The sequence below is a fragment of the Cheilinus undulatus genome, linkage group 16 (genome assembly GCF_018320785.1).
Source record: "Cheilinus undulatus linkage group 16, ASM1832078v1, whole genome shotgun sequence".
Lineage (NCBI taxonomy): Eukaryota > Metazoa > Chordata > Actinopteri > Labriformes > Labridae > Cheilinus > Cheilinus undulatus.
This window is the reverse complement of record NC_054880.1, coordinates 31,969,753-31,987,372: the sequence shown is the minus strand read 5'-3', so window position 1 is coordinate 31,987,372 and position 17,620 is coordinate 31,969,753. Positions and strand designations below refer to the sequence as shown.

General features: G+C 39.4%; 1 protein-coding gene across 1 annotated transcript in view; it reads right to left on the bottom strand.

Moving 5' to 3' along the window:
- The window catches only part of kcng2 (potassium voltage-gated channel, subfamily G, member 2), a 60,491-nt gene extending 54,485 nt beyond the window's left edge, over positions 1-6,006 (bottom strand). The window contains exon 1 of the mRNA XM_041809354.1: positions 5,594-6,006. The gene's annotated coding sequence lies outside the window, so the exon portion shown is untranslated. The remainder of the gene's footprint in view (positions 1-5,593) is intronic.
- Positions 6,007-17,620: the final 11,614 nt, after the last annotated feature.

Sequence of the window (17,620 nt, the reverse complement as noted above, 5' to 3'; positions counted from 1 at the left end):
ATATCACTGTTGCAATAAATATACTTTTAATGATGTGACACAACCATGATTATGGTTTAGTTTACCATACCAGAAACCTTCTTGCTGTAAGGCAACAGTGCTAACCGATGCACCACCATGCAGCCCCAAATAATTTTCAAATCAGTGACAATTCTCTAAAAAGAAAAAGAGAAGTAGGGGTAAATGCATTCATGTTTGAGCTGGATCTATAGAAAATATTAGAGATGGACACTGTAATCCCTTGATATCTATGTTAACAAGTTCACAGGATGCCATTCTGACTGGAGTAAGCACAAGATTTGATCATTTGAAGTGCAGGTTGGGTGCCATTAAAACTCAAGCCAGTGACAAATACACTTTTTCCATCCATGGTTAAAAGATAGAACAACTTGGATAGAAAACTTGCTAATAAACAAAATGCACAAACAAGCAATGAAGTATTAGCAGTGTAACAGAGTTTGAAAGAAATTTCAGCTCTCAATGGATCATATCAATCTACTTAAAAATCTCCATTGCCAAAATAGTAGCCACTGTTCGAGAACAACTGAGAGAACAACACAAACTGGACCATCCATTCATTTTCTACACACTTATTCCATTTGGGGTCGCAGGGGAGCTGGAGCCAATCCCAGCTGTTATTGGGCAAGAGGCGGGGTACACATTGGTCGCCTGTCAATCGCAGGGCTGACATATGGACACAAACAACCGGGCACCTCACACCTACTGCCAGCGTAGAGTTACTAATTAGCCTAACAAGCATGTTTTTGTTGGTGGGAGGAAGCTGGAGGACCTGGAGAGAACCCACACATGCACAGGGAGAGCATGCAAACTCCTCACAAAAAGGCCCTGACCAGGAAGCAAACCAGGTGTGAATCTGAGGAGGTTTTGCTGGAGCCCCGCAGGAAACATCTAGCTGTTTCTTAAAACTATGAATACTAAAGGTGCCTGGAAAAAATCCCTTCACACAAGAATTTTGAATATTAATCTCGATGATTTTAAATTGATTCAGAATCTCAGCGAATCAATATTTTTAGATGTACTTTATTACATCCTGAGTACGTTTTCAACAGCAGACAATTTGAGCACAGCAAAACCGCTGTTGGTATTTTCTCCACGCGTCGTCTCTGCTGTGTTAGTTGGCTGTGCTGTTAGCATCACTTGCTCTTATTGTCAGTAATGTTTAGGTTAAAAAGTTTTAAGGATCCTGCCATATTGAAAACGATGAAGCCTAATTCTGTTTAAATCCAACTCAAAACCATATGTTTAAGTGTTTTCATAAAGCTTCATGTTTTTCATTGACAATGATTTTTCCCTCTTCCTATCCAACACTTCAGTTTTGAGCATTTATGCCGCTGAAGGTAAGCCAGATTAAGTGACTACAAGTAACAATGGCTGAAAGGTGCACTCTGACCTACTGCGTCCATCATGCTCAGTACCATCCATCATGCATAGTGGTTGCCCCCCACAGAGTGACTTCTCTAACTGAGTCAGTAACTTCACTCATGGTGCAAAAGTGTCTCATGCTCAAAGGCATTCTGGGAACACAAAAAACAGCTTTAAAATAAAAACGTGTTCTTTTAATTCAGAAAAATTTAGCTGAAATAGCTATTTTGGATTTTTAAGTTAACACAACTAATTCTTTTTCAACTGTTTGGTCTAACAGCACAGTGTGGTTTCTTGAGTACAAGTTACTTTAGTTGGATGCTTGGTTTCTCCTCTCTACTGCTCTATCAAGAACAGCCAAAATAAGAAAAAGTTTGCCATGCTCTGCCCACATGTGTGCAAAGATAAACACACTATTTTAGGATTTGCACATTATTACAAAGCTGCAAACTTCTTACAACATTCTAGTCCTTATTACGGACGCAATTAAGCTGTTAAATTCATTTATCAATTTAGCCTGTGCTCATCATCATTTTTTACAAACATGGGCTTAAAATCCCAGTCTATAATGCTCTTTTAAACCGTAATGAACCTCCTGTCACTAGAGGCCACTGTAAAATCAGTTAATGGCCGCTGCTTTCCTGTCTGGGCACTACACTGGACGTAAATATGACAAGCTTAGCAGTTAGCCTGTAGTAGGAACAGCGTGGTATGACAGTTTTTAAAGAAGTATATGCAAATAAAGCGGTATGTAGGCTGTTGAAGACTGAATTCACATATAACTTCTCAATGGAAGTGAAAAGATGCCACATATCAAAGCACCATATTAATCTGCAAAGAGGAACGACGGCTGGCTGCTAATGTTAGCCACACTGTACAAATCAGGCTCACATAATAGCTGCTGACATGATGGCCCTGTGAGATAGTACTGTTTTCTAAGTACCTTCTCCAGACCGGCTAGTTAAACACAATTTAAATGAGCATTTAGCCAAATGTGGAAAAATATGCCTGTGAACATCCTTAGTCCTTATTATACCTTGGCCTTCACCTATAATACCAAAAACTCTAACAGAGAAGCACAAAAGTCAGGGTCAAGTCACTATCAGGGTTTACAGTGTAATGTGTAATATCGATACCATTATTGGACAGCTTTTGATTGATTTGGAGCCTTTTAAATTATGAATCCTACATATAAAACATATTTAATATTTGGAGTACCAGTAGCTCTGTCTGTTAAAACCTTAACAGCCAATGAGGGCCAGGAAACTGAGCAGCAGATGTAAGGTCCTTTAACAGCTCACATACATGTCAGTGAACTTTGACCTCAGCTCAGTGGAATATTGAAAAAGAAAACCAATGAAACAGAAAGCACACTGCTTTCAGCATCCATATTTGTTTTTCAGTGAAGTCACATTTGATCTGTGAGAAAATCATCTAGTGTGCAGCCAACCACTCCGGGAACATTCACCACCAAGAGTTGAAAGAAGGGATTACTTTTGCCTGGAAGTGTGAAATAAAGAGTGCTCTTTCACCTTAAGTCCCTGTGTCTCATCTTCAATAAATGAACAGAACTCCTGCTGTTTCTTTTTCATATTTTCTAGCTGTTACTGATGCTCACTTTATCTGACCGTTTCTTAATCCAACTAAAAGTTCTTTCAGTCACTTCTTTCTCTGGGAATAGCTAGCCCACTCTGTTTTGAATGCGTCCAACCAAAATACAAAATCATCCAGTGCCACAGCTTGAGACTCCATAACTTCATTGCCAGTCTATCACCATTTACATCAGTGCTGCTTTCTGAAATTTCATGAGAACCCTAAAAATCTCTTATTGAAAATTAAACCTGCAGGCTGAGCCTGACTGTCAGCGTCAATCAGGCAATTCAAAGGGCTGGATTTCACAAAGCATGAGACAGGGAGGAGGAGATAATGGGATGAGTAAATTGCTAAAAGGAAAAGCATCTATTTGATGGTGAGACTGAGAGCGGGAAATGTGATGTTTGTATGGAAGTGCAGCCATTAGGACACAGAGTTGAGAGATCACAGGAAAATAGAAAAAGAACAACAGCCGCCTGCTTACAAGCACATGAAGCTGTGCCACATCTCCCCTCTCTTTTTCCCTGTTTCACCTTCTCATTATGAGCAGGTGCCTCTGCCCAAAAACACTTTGGGTCCATTAACTCATCTGCAGCTCCAGAGCAAGGGGACTAATGAGTGAAAAGAGCTGCAGTTTATTTGGCTGCAGGGTAAATCTGATGCTGACTTACGCCACGACACAGCGCAGGCTGTCATATTTTGTGCATCTGTTCTCATTAGTCTGTTCTCAATGGTTCTAAGGGCCCACCAGTGTGTACTTTGATGGGAGGATATATTGTGAAGGGGAGACAGGAGCATTTGTCTCCTCACATTAACAGGTTAATGATCCCACACGGGAAGGCACTGACATGTATATATGGACAATCAATAGGAGAGAGTAAAAGGGGGAAGGTGGGTGTTTTAAGGGTTCGCATCTTATGTTGTGACATCTTTATTCAAATTCTGAAAAATAGGATAAATCATGGAGAATGCACCAGGGACTTGAACAGCTTGGAAGTCAAAAGCAGTGCTGGGAAATTTATTGATTTTCAATTCCAGTCACAATTTTTGCTTCCAATGATCATGAAAACAAGATAATCATGATTAAAAACTACTGTGACACATGCTGAGTTACGCTCATTCTGTCCAAAGGTTTAGTCATGTGGGAAATGTTTCAGACTTAATTGTGATGTTTGGCCATGAAATCAATTATTTTTGTTTATTTATTCTTATTCTTAACATATCAATGTTTATGATACTTCTTTGTCAAAGTGTTAGAGAGTTTAATAAATGCATGTGATGCTGATGTTGTGTAATCAGTGAGTTACTGGGTGAATTATCATGATCTCATTCTCTATCAAAATAATAGGGACTATCATTTCTGCAGCAGTAGAGCAGCACTCATTGGAAGTCGTCATATCGGGAGCATGTGATGTCAGGAGCTCTTTTACACAATAAGATTTCCATATACAAATCAGACCACACATTCAAAGCAGGATTAAGGGCTGCACAAAAATTCACTATTTTAGCATTATAACAATAAAGTCATTGCAGAAGTTTGACTCTGAGACAGAAATAATAATAATAAAACTAATTCTCACTGAGCATGTAAAAATGTAACATTTAAACCTCTAGCATGCAGTCACATGATCTACCCTCAACTTAATTGTTGCAAATCTAGAAGTAGATGCTTGGTTTATTCCAGATCATAAGACATATCAGTAATACTTTCCATGCCTCAGCTCCATTATGCATTATAGCATATTTTAAGTATTCTTATAATGTCTTATAATGCACCTTCAATGCTGTAAAACCATTGTTATTAGCATTCATGACTATTTATAATGCCTTATAACAGTAAGAATAAGAAATTATAATGCCAGTGTCCATAATGACTTATAACTAAATGCAATATAAGATATTATAAGTCATTATAGACTCTGGCATTACAATTAGTTATGATTACTGTTTGAAAGCATTAAAAAAAGTCATAAGCGTCCACCACCATAGTTATAAGTATACTTACAGTTATAATTTATTATAGAGATGGGGGCATGGGAAGTGTTACCAAAATGTCTAGCAAATAAAACTAATAAAGATCCTTTCAAAAAATATAGATCATTCATGTGACTTTATTTGAACAAAAACAGCACTTCACATCACATCATTTTCTGATAAAATGCTGGCCTGACGTAGATTAGATTGAAAGTCTTCAATAATGCAGTCATGATTGTAAGATTCAAATGTTGATCGCCTATATTTAACCCTATATAAATGAGCTGCATTTATTTGGAACAACGTCCTGCTGATTTTCATGTTAATTTCATGATAATTTTCATCATACTGCAGTATGAAATGAATTAGATAATGTATATAATGTTTCTAAAGGCATTATAGGACAGAGCATTCATTGAGAACCATTTGATTTCTAACACCACAGAACGAGATCACATAAATGAAAAGTTTGTCACATTGATGAAACATGGGCAAAATTTGGCAAATATCGTGATAACTTCGACTAGGATCAAATGTGTAGTTATTCATAATGATGTGGCTCCAAACTTATTCGACAGTTTCCATTTTTGTGGCTGAATCGAAGCTGCGATGTGAAACAAACAACTGTACTCGCCAGACTTACCCACTGTGTTGTTGTGTCCATCTGCTTCGGCTCGCTCACGCGCTCACAACTGTGGATCTGCAGCATGTCTTTAAGTTTTCCGCGCAGATGCTCTGGGACATCGTCGAACAATTCACTCTGAGCTCCATTTGTAGCACTCACATGTCACGCGGAGTTTTAAAGAAAGTCGCCTTAAAAACGTCTCGCGGTTAAACGCCAAACAGTGCTGTGCGTGGTAGAAGCGAGAGAGGTAGGCATGGAACTCCACAGCAGTGAAGACTCCGTCAGACTGCTCCTCTCTGTGCCACAGACGACGTGGCAGATGTTTGCAGAGGAGTGTGTGTGGCCGTGAGCAGGTTGGAGGCTGTTTCCTGCTCTCTGATGGTCACTCTCGCTCGCTCTCACTGTTCAGGTGCGTCCGGAGCTCCGCTGCGCGCTGCGCTCTGCCCAACTGTCTCTGGGAAACCACCAAGTGCCTCAGTACAATTTCACAGCGTCAGGGGGAGTGTTTGTATACATGTCTGCTCACCGCGAGGACAAAGAACGGACTCTCAATGTTCCTTGCCGTCAGCAACCATATTGTCCTCATCATTTGTGTCAGCTGGCACAAAAAATGCTTCTCTCAATGATTTTTAGTGAAAATGATTGACGCTAATATAGGTCGAAGCTCAGCCCAGTCTCAATATTAGTCAACTTAAATCTGATACAGACCACAAATTCGTATCTGGGACGCTTTGGTCATCATTTTGCACTCAAATACAATCTTTTCACATATTTCCAAACCAACAGGACACTGGAAAGTGTCTGCACACTGAGAGCCATGATGGCAAATGAGCAAAGGTGGTTTAACCATTAGGCAAATGTAGGCAACTGCCCAGACCTCACACCAAGGGGCACCAGGGAATAAGCAAATGTGTGACTCAGAGGTAGTCTATGTATCAAAAGTTATTCCAGTAATCATAACCAGTATTCAGGAAGAAAAAAAGTGTGTCCCGGTGCATAAAATAGCATTAAACTGTTTGATTGTCCGAAAATTTACCTGGCAAGGGTCTCTTTCTGCTCTACTAAGGTGTAATCCCTCAAACAGCCTCATGAATTCTTTGTATCACCCAAATTATACCAAGGTAGATCAGTTTCTATAAAAATGTTCACCCCCTTGGATGTTTTATTGACATAATAAATCTATCATGGTCAACGTAATTTGGCTTTTTTGACCAATACATTTGATTTAATGTCAAAGTGAAAACAGATTTCTACAAAGTGATGTCAATTGAGTAGAAATATGTAAAGTAAAATGAGTGACTGCATAAATAGTCACCCCTTCAAGTCAGTGTTTAATACATGCATCTTTGGCTGCAATCACAGCATTGAGTCTGTGTGGATAGGTCTCTATCAGGTTTGCACATCTGGACACTGCAATTATTCTTCATTCTTCTTTGCAGAACTGCTCAAGCTCTGTCAGGTTGCACTGGGATCAGGCTCGAACAGCCCATTTTCAAGTCCAGCCAGAACATTCACCATTGTCTTTAAACCATTTCTGTGTAGCTTTAGCTGTATGCTTTGAATCATTTTCTCCCCTCCGTAGTTCTAGTGCAGACTGTATAAAATTGTCCTTCAGGATTTTCCAATATTTTGCCTCACTCATTTTACCCTCCACCTTTACAAGCCTCCCAGGGTCAGCTGCCGAGATACATCCCAACAGCATGATGCTGCCACCACTGTGCTTCACAGTAGGGATGATGTGTTTGTGATGATGCGCTGTGTTCAGTGTCTGCCAAACACAGAATCTTGTCTGATGGCCAGAAAGCATCGTTTTGGTCTCACCGGACCAAATAACTTTCTCCCACTTGACCACAGTCTCCCACATGCCTTTTGGCAAACTGTACTAGAGATTTAATCCAAGTTTTCTTCAACAGTGGCTTTCTCTGTGCCACTCTACCATAAAGCTTTGACTGTTGAAGAACTCATGCAATTGCAGGGTCTCTCCCATCTCAGCTGCTGAAGCTTGAAACTCCTTCAGAGTAGTCATAGGTGTTTCTGGGGCCTCTCTCACTATTCTTCTTCTTCTTGCATGGTGACTCACTTTGTGAGGACGGCCTGATCTAGGCAGATTTACACATGTGCCATATTCCTTCCATTTCTTGATCATCTAATTGAACTTCAAGGGGTGTTCAGTGACTTGGAATTTTTTTGTATCCCCTGACTTATACTTTTCAACAACCTTTTTTTGAGTTGCTTGGAGCGTTCTTTGGTCTTCCTGGTGCAATGGTAGCCAGGAATACTGACTAACTAATGACGGACCTTCCAGACACAGGTGCCTTTATACTACAATCACTTCAGACACATTTACTGCACTCAGGTGATCTCTGTTTCATCATTTGTGGGACTACAGGCACCAGTTGGCTCTACCTCTGTTGAAATAGGTCAGTCCCTTTAAAAGGGATAAATATTTATGCAGTGGAATATTTTACCTTACATATTTTTGTTAAGTTGGCTTTACTTTTCAGAAATCTGTTTTCACTTTGACATATGAGTTTGTTTTTGTTTTTAGTTTCGTTTGTTTGTTTTTTTGTTTTGATTTGATTTGATTTTAGATTTTTTTTCAATATAAAAGTCAAATTATATTGACTATGATTGATTTAGAAAAGTAAGGAAAGGTTAAAACATGTGAGGGGTAAATACTTTTTGTAGGCACTGTATATGGAAATATCAAACCAGTCACATGGGGGGCTGACTTTGTGGTAAAATAGCTTAAAATAAATGTAAAGATCCCTGATTTGTGACAGAAAAAGGGATTTAACAACTGTGGTGGTGATATTGTTTAGTCATTATTGTTGTTACATCTTGCCTGGAGCCATGTTAAACCCTGAAGATGAAGACTTTCACTCCTTTGTTACTTCAGTGAAAGGTGATGAACTGTACTGCTAGGCATTTGTGTGTTTCTTTTACAGTTGGGTATGTTGTAGTTTTGTGGCTTCGGTCTCTGAAAAGAAGTACCTCCAGATATTTTCCTTCTCTTGCTTTGACTGCATTCCCATCATGGAGCAGAGTCCAATGTTGCTCTTTGCCTGGATTTCAAATGACTAAAACCACCTCTGCAAATGAGTGAGGGTTGATACTGTGGTCAGAGGCACACCCAGGTCGTACAGTAGGTGTGTCTTTGCAGACCAGCTGACAGCCTATCACACTAGCTGGACTCTCGCTGTAATTTCAGCCTGGTCTGTCAACATAATGTCAGATCTGCTGAGTGTACTCACAATGAGAGACAGCAGAGAGACAATGATTGCAGCAGTCTGATTGATGCCAAAGTAAACAGTGGTGATGGCAGTAGAAGCCTTCGTTTGCAGCGTATCTGGTTTGCTAAATGCCCCCTAAAAGCTCAGAGTAATAACTGCCAATAAAGTGACATAAAAAGACTGTCAGATTTATAAATAATGATAATAGATTATTTATAATTAGTACCAAGAGCCAGTGAATTTTTAAGTGGTCTTATGGTCTGCAGAGAAATAATCCCTCCAACACATGTTTAAGGTCCTTGAGCAGGGAACTCAAATCAAAGCAGTCCTAGAAATGCTGCTCTATTGTTTTTGAGCTTCTCTCTCTTAACACACAAGCTAGAAATGAGCCCAGCAGAAATAAAATGACTTTATTGTCTGGAAAAATATAAAATATCATTTCTAATCAAAAGGTGATAAGCATTTATTAAAGGTATATCTTTCTTTGTAAATTATGTTCTAGCGCTTGAGTCTTCCTTCTTCATAACTAAGGCTTTCAGAAGAAAGTTTAAAGAATAAACAAAACCTAAACATCCATCCACCCATCCATGATCAGTACCTTTATTCCTGTTCAGGGTTGCAACGACAAACACTCCAATCACACATACAGACAATTAAGAGTCACAAATCAACCGAACAAGTATGACATGCTTGATCCTACATAGGTGTGTTTTAGAAATAACATTATCAAACCAGAGTATTAGCTCCCTCCAAGAGCCAGGTTAGGCTGGCCTCACAACAGATGATTTTTAAAATTGTATTCAACTTTAAAAACATGGGAGAGTTTCAAGTGATTTCTCATCTTATAATATTCTGAATGCACACACTAGAAACTTGGTTCTAACTGGTAGGATAGGACCCAAAAGTGGGTTGTGTAGCCATTTTCAGTCGGCCGCCGATGTGCCTGGAAAAAATATGTGGCAAAAGTCTTTGATGGGCTTTTATTTTGTAGGACACGTCTCCATCTCTTAGTTTCATCACGTCTTTTGTTCTACCTCAGTTTCAAACTGCCTGATTTTCATTTGAAACATTTGGTTAGGATTGAAAAGTTTAGGAAACTTGGGTCACAATTTGTTGATGAGAAAGTGGTGGTGAGTCCAGACTCTAGACCACGTGAGAACCACTGCACTAGAAAACTCAGCCACACTGTGAGACCACACGCCTGCCACCTGTAGCAGCAAGATCATAATGAAGATTCCCCATGCATGAGATCTCAAAGAAACTCCCATTGAGAGATATGACATCAAACATGAGGGACAGTCGAAATCCACAGCAGCCTATTATTGGGTGAGCTACAGTTGCAGCAAAAATTCAAAGAATGAGGAAAAGTATGTAAGTGAAATCCTGGCTGAGATGATGGTATAGTTGAGCTAATTTTGTGGACTTTAAAACCACAAAACCTCCAGCCGGTGACATTACCCTGTCTGCTCATTATCATTGGTTGTGGGTTTTCTGTCCGAGGCAATCTAACCTCGAATCGTAAATATCAAACATGTAGCAGTAGGCTCCTTTTAGAGACTCACAGGACACTGCATGCGGGTTTGAGCACATTTTTCTAAGTTGTGCAAAAAGTACAAGAGTTTGAATCTCAAACCAGGTTGTTTAATTACACAAACACCTTTATTACTTAAGATGCAATGCAACAGCAAACACCAAATGTTGGATGTAATGTGGCATCGTTAAATTAGTAGTGGTACTAAAACAGAGAAGTGCTGTGTCCATCTTTTGACTGTTTCACTCTGAACTTGCTTGGTCTTTAAAATTCTTACAGTTCATCCCATCTGGTCTAGGGGTTGTCCCACATGGCCCACATTCTTCACATGGAGCAGACTTGGAGTGACAAATGAACACATCACAACCTTATTACTAATCTTACAGCTCATAATTTTCATTGACTAACAACAAAGGCATGAGGGATAGTGTCCAATACTTATTAGAGAGAGTAAATGGAAACACTAATTCTGTTCTAAATGATATAAGATAATGAGTAAAATCTGTCTACCTAAATCCATGCTACTATGTTGTTCCAAACTTTTTTGTTGGGTTATAACTCAGTAGCTTAACTGAACATGTTTTGAAATATTTTAGTATTTATGTGTAACATTCGCTGTCAACCCGACAAGCCAGACAGACTGGTTTATATATGCATTGCACAGGATCTATTTCACATTCATCTGGGAAAGCTCACATAGAAAGTGCTGAGGAAGGGCAGGACTTTTCAAAAAATCCTCAGAGGTGATTGGATGAATGTTCAGTATACTTTATGGACCAATCAGAGCAACAAGATAAAATGTTGAGGTGATAGGCATGTGCAGCTCAGGTAAGTAGTGTAAGCTCAGCATGTTGGCTATCATAGTGTAAACAGTGGAGGCTTGTGAATAACATTCCCAGACTTCAGGTTGGGAATCACTGCATTTCACCTAGCATGGGGAGTGCACCCTGCTCACTGCAGGAGTTAAGCAAAGAGTAAGGGAGTAGCATCCACATGTTTAAGTCTTCTGCACAAGATTCTCACACCACTACTGTGAGATGCACCACAGGACTGAAGTGGCATCATTCGATGGCACAACCTATTTCCTGTTTAAGAAGTAGTTAAGCAGAAGATGGCTCTGTTAGCTTTAGCTACATGGCTACATACAGTAGCCACAGCAAAACTAGCTATGATAACTATGTAGTTATTCAATGTAGCAACAATAGCTATAGTTTAAGCTACATTAGCTACGTTAGCTTATGCAAACATATCAGAGGCTAAAATAGACCTTAGTTAGCTTTGGATATGCTTAACATATGGTACCTGTCTGTAAGCTTAGTAGGTAACTTAGCTAGGTAGCTATGTTAGCAATGTTAGCTTCAGTGATATAAGCTTACATAGTTTCTTTAGCTACATTAGTTGTTTTAGTGTTTTCATGAAAGACAAGCTGTTTTCTTGTCAGCAGACTGTTAGTTGCTATATTAAACATTATGTCATAAGGTTTTTGCAGGCCAAGGTTTTTTAACTTTTAGTGTCCTAACTCTAATAAGAGGTTTAATTCAATTTTATTTTCAAAGTTTTTGCATGTATTTCTGTCCTGACAGTGGTGGTGTCTGACATCAGTGGTCTGCAGAGCAGGCATCTGAGAGAGGCCTAAACTTCTTGGAGATTCTAGGCGACCAAAATAAAGGTCAGGAAGTAGTGGTCATTGTTTTGTTTGGTTATTGTGCAAACAATGGCTTAGTCTGTTGTTTCTTCATGCAGGTGTTTGTTTGTCTCCATATCTTAAACATTGCTCTGCTTCTTCTAGTTCCTGCTTTATTGTCAACCTGTCTTATATTGCTCAACATGAACTAATACTGACCCTAGCGGCCAACCTTAAAACCACTCAATCATCACAGTGGTTGTATTCAAAAATGTCTTTTTTTATTTTTGTTCTATTGATGTGCAACTTATTTGTCCACTTGTCAGAGAGAAGGAGCAAATCCTTCACCCCTGTGGGAACATCAAGGTATCATCACAGAGCACTGCCTGAGATTTTTACCTGCGCCAAGGAGGTTATGTGATCGGGTTTGTTTGTTTGTTTGTTTGTTTGTTCTTTTGTTAGCAACATAACTCAAAAAGTCATGGTTGGATTTTCATGAAATTTTCAGAAAAAGTCAGAAATGGCATAAGGAAGAACTGATTAGATTTTAGGACTGTTCCAGATCACCGTCTGGATCCAGGAATGTTTTTAAAGGATTCTTCACTATTGGGAGATAGGGCTGATGGCGGAGGTCTGCGCTCTCTGAGTGCTTTTCTAGTTAGATTTGTTTTTTGTAACTTCTGCTCAGTGCCCACAGGTTGCACATGCAGCACCTGTGCACAACAAATGCACAATGAATGGGTTTGACAGCAGCATGCAGCACTACATCTGATCTGAAAGCCCTTTTGTTTTAGCATGAGTGGAAATGAGCAACCATGTAAACAAACCAGTTCATATTGTATGATGCATATTACTTTATTTTCCAAGGGAATGATACTTCTCTTTATAGTGCCACTCCTCTCCTGACTTTGAAGAGGAACTGCAGACAGTATCAGCCTTCATTTCAAAATCATCCACCAAGAAAGATGTTTCATCCTGCTCTATCTGCAAGGCAGTTCTGTTTGAAAAATGGCCGTCTTTGAGTCAAAATAAACCACTGATATGACTTTGGTGGAGAAATGCAATAGAGATTTGAAAGTGAGACACCCTTTTTATTTAGAAAAGTTAATGGGACTTCTTAATGGAGTTGGGGAAACTTCAATGTCAGCCAAAAAAGAACACTTTAGTAGTCTCCCCTGGGAATTATTAAATCTGCAAGTCAATTCCTCTTTTTGTTTGTGTCTCTCACTTTAACTGGTGTGTTTTTTACAGTTAATTCAAGCTCACATCAAGGTAAGAAATCCTCCCAGGTCTCTCATTGCACCGACAGACTTTATTAATCTGTCATCAGTTACCTTGAATGTATTCTCTCTCACCGCCCAGAGTGGAGATTTTCCTGTGCCAGTGTATGAACTTCACTTTCAGTTCTCTTGATGAAAGGAAAATGGAAGTTTGTTGTTGTTGTGTAAAATCATATTTAATTAAACCGTTCTAGGTCAGGAAGCTATTTTAGGTTTTTAGCTGTTACATGGAAAGCTTTCTCAGACATGCATATTCATGACAGACAAAAAACAACAAATAACATTTACATGAGGCATGTACAGTCAGTGAGATAACTAGTGACACAGCTATTAGCTTCTCTGCACGTGTCTGACATTGATGAATAACCCTGCTCTGAATAAGCCACTTCAGCCATGTGAAACATAATAAATATTGACTTCATCATCTCCCTGGTTTTCTTATCTCTCATCGCCTGAAGAACATACATGATGAGAAACCAACAGCTAAACCTGAGACTACGATTGCAACATCTTCTAGCCTTGTGTCCTCGAGCCTAGGACTGTCCTGGAGGAAGAGATGAATAATATGAGGCCAGGCAGGATTTGCAGTTGGCTGATGATGGTAGTTACTGCTCATGCACATAAAAATAGTGTTCCCTTTGTCTTGGATCATTTTCCATGAAGCTGAAAAATTATCAGCCAGGCTGTTTTCATTGAATTACCAATGATTTCTCACCTTTTTGTCTCCCATTTACTCATTCTAATCTGTTCCTTATATTCAACATTTACCATATAAAGCAGTTATAATGGAGCTGCCAGATTCCACGTGTGTCAAGCAGATCCATATTGCGAAGTTCTGATCTGAAGGGATTGTGCCAGTGTGCCAAGAGACTATAGATATGGTAAGCTAGTATCCAGCTGCTACCAGTGTAGTGTTAGCTTGGATGTAGCTACAGCACAGAGGCAATCACAACTGGAACCATTTCATTTTTACAAGAAGAGCAAAGAACAGCACTGAAAGCTCTTCTTAATGAAAAAAAGTTTTTTCTCATGAGTGTGTGATAGGTAAAGGCAGAGTTTAGATGTACCGAGCCAGTATATGATGGCTACAGTGGCAATTAGCTCAAATGTAGCTGTCATTTTTTTCTGTACTGGATGAGTTGTTATGCTCTTCTTTTGACTGACTCTGCATTAGTTTGATTCACCAACTGGTTCCAATATTACCTAGCAGCGATAGCAGCTACTATGGCAAGTTTATTCTGCAGCTTAGATTTGATTGAAGAAACCGTTTGCAGAAATTGCAACATTATCTTGAAAGTCAGTGCATCATGCATTAAACATTTGGAAAAGCACAAATTCCATCCCAGTAGGGGCAAAATGAAGCCAAAAGCTCATCTAGTCCTACCCCTACCTTACAAAATCAAACTACTTTATGAAAATAAACGTCTCTCTCATTCAGAACCTTGATTTATAAGCATAGAAAACAACACAACAGGCTTCACTTATGTTAGATTCACAACAGCCAAGTTGAAGTACATCAATGAAAAGGAAAACCCAAGTACATGTACAGTTGTGTTCAAAATAATAGCAATGTGTTTAAAAAAGTGAGTAAAGCTCAGAATCCTTATGATCGCTTTTATTTCAATTTGGATAAGCACTGTTTCTGAGAACTGCTTTACATCTGTGTTTCATGGAGTTGACTAACTTCTGGTCCCTGTGACCAGGTATCCCAGCCCATGAATGATTTCCACAATCCCTCTGTTTTTCTTGGTTTTGCCTCAGAAACAGCATTTTTGGTGTCGCCCCACAAGTTTTCTATTGGATTAAAGTTCGGGGATTGGGCTGACCACTCTATGTCAACCTTGTTGGTTTGGAACCAAGACTGGTGTGTTTGGGGTTGCTGACTTGTTGAAACAACCATTTCAAGACCATTTTCTCTTCAGCATTAGGCAGCATGACCTCTTCAAGAATTTTGTTGTATTTAAACTGATTCATGATTCCTGGTATGCCATACATAGGCCCACCACCATAGTATGAGAAAAACATCCCCATATCATGATGCTTGTACCACCATGCTATACTGAATTCAGTGCATGGGGGTTGTCTGACAACAGTTTTACAAATGGAATTGCCCTAGCAAAGTTTCAGGAGCAGGGCCACACCTAAACCCCGCCTCTTCCTGCACTTCTATAAACTCAAACCTGCCCATCTCCTCCCCTCTTGTTGTCATATTCCACACCCCTCCCTCCCACCCCTTTCCTCTATTTCTCTCCTTATCCATAGGGTCCTTTAAAGGGAATTTGCTGTGCCTGGGAGCTATGGCAGATTCCCTAGGCTTCCCCAAACTATCGCCAGCAAAAGTCTCATTAGATTTATTCCAAATCATCAATAAATAATTGTCAAGTCACATTCAGTTGATGGTGTGGTCCCTGCTAGGGAATTTTAAGTTCTATTTTGGCCACTTGGGGCTCTCAGTACCCATCTCCTTTCCAATAGTGCCTCAAGGTTCAGTCCCTGGCCCTTTTCTATTCTCTGTTTAGGTTTAGATTAAAGCTTGCATAACTATTTCAGATTCCATTCTTTGCAGTAGACATTTAGAGCTACTTCTCATTTCTCATTCAGCTCCAACAATAAAACACTATTGGTCAGAATTCAAAGCAGACTGAAGGAAAAAAAGCAGTGGCATGAGCAGTCAGAGATTCATGAACAGCTGAAATGGTAGCTCTAGCTGAGACTAAACTCCTCATATGTGTACTTTGCCATTGTGGTTGCTTCTGGTCTGTCTTATGAAGCATATCACAAAAAGCACATAACAATTTTTCACTTTTTTGTCATCAGGTCATTTTGATTTACAAATACACTCTATTTCAGCTGTTAGTGATGGCAAATGTTCTTACAATTCATCCCTTAGTTTTTAGCAAATCATTTCACTGCTGACAGATTGATATTAGTTGTCTTATCTGTTGAAGTTTGTAAAGGTTTTACCAAATAAAGATGTTGATTGATTTTCCCAAGACATACTGTTCTTTTTCAAGGGCACAGCAGCTCTATCTGAGACTACACGTCTAGCCTTCCTACACAGAGTAAATAATAAATCACCTAATCCCAGGTTTAGCTTTATGGTTATGACCTGCTGTTATAATGAGATGCTTACTGTGTGAAAGAGCTCGTCATGACCCAGGGCCAGGGGGGCTTCAACATTCATGACACTAGATTTTGATGTGTATCTTTCTGTCAATACCCCATGTGTGAGCTCACAGCTTGGGCACGAAGAATGGGCTCAGTGTCTGAGGAAAAAAAAATGTTGTCCAGTTAAGTGCTTTAGACTACATGGATCTGGTTTTAGGTCAAAAAGAAGGGAAAAAAAGTATGTTTATGTCAAAGAATATAAACTGAATTTGAACTCAGATAAAGTCAGTTATGGAAGAAGAGCCAATAAAAGAACAATCAAACAGGAGCTCTAGTTTTCCTGTGTTTCTTCTTGTTTATTTTTTCGAAGAACTACCAGACTGTTTAGAAGTGAGGCCAGAATCATGTTTGTGTTCATCTGCACCATGAGCATACTTGTAAATATGCTGTTACTGAAGAGTACCTCTTGAGGTCACACTGCAGAGCTCAGTTTGTGTATACCTGCCTTATGTGTGGGATGTAAACTACAAATATGGTATCACACAAGGAGGCCACTATTTTGTTGATATCTAGTTGAGTTTATTTGAGCCAAACCCATACCCTAAACCTCCCCAAGTATTAACTAATCTCATTCATATGCACCCTTACACGTTCTCTGTTGCAGTAGTAGGTATCTAGGTATGTATGCAAGAGCTGGGGTTAAAAACCTCAATCTTCTGGTTGCAAGATTGTCGACTTTACCTAATATCTGTCAGCTCCACTGCAACTGAACAGTGTGATGCTTTGTAAAAGCACCCCACAAATATTGCTTGCACTAAACCTGTGTAAATGAGTCAAAAAGGCACCATCATGTTCATAATATCCAAGCTTTAATGCTCTCCTTATTGCATTTCAGGTCTATAGTATCTCCACTGGTGCATCCTGGTGCACACAGACATACTGATGCACAGAGATGATGAGCCATTATGAAGTTATTGCAGAAAAATCACCCCCTTGCCATGCAAATTGTCAATATTGTGTAAAGTTTCAAATTTACAGACAAGAGCAGAGACAGCAAGGTTCAATAAAATAGAAAAATACTGTCTGCAAAAGCAAGTGGTTACTGTGCTACAGTATTAACGACATGCAAACTTTCCAGTGATCAGGGAAGCAGTTTTACCTCCATATTACTTGAGATGTAAATAAAGTCTGTCAATACTGCTTCAACAATGTATTTTTATTACTATCGCCAGGGGTTTGATCAGTCCAGGGCTGTCAGCCTCTGCAGGG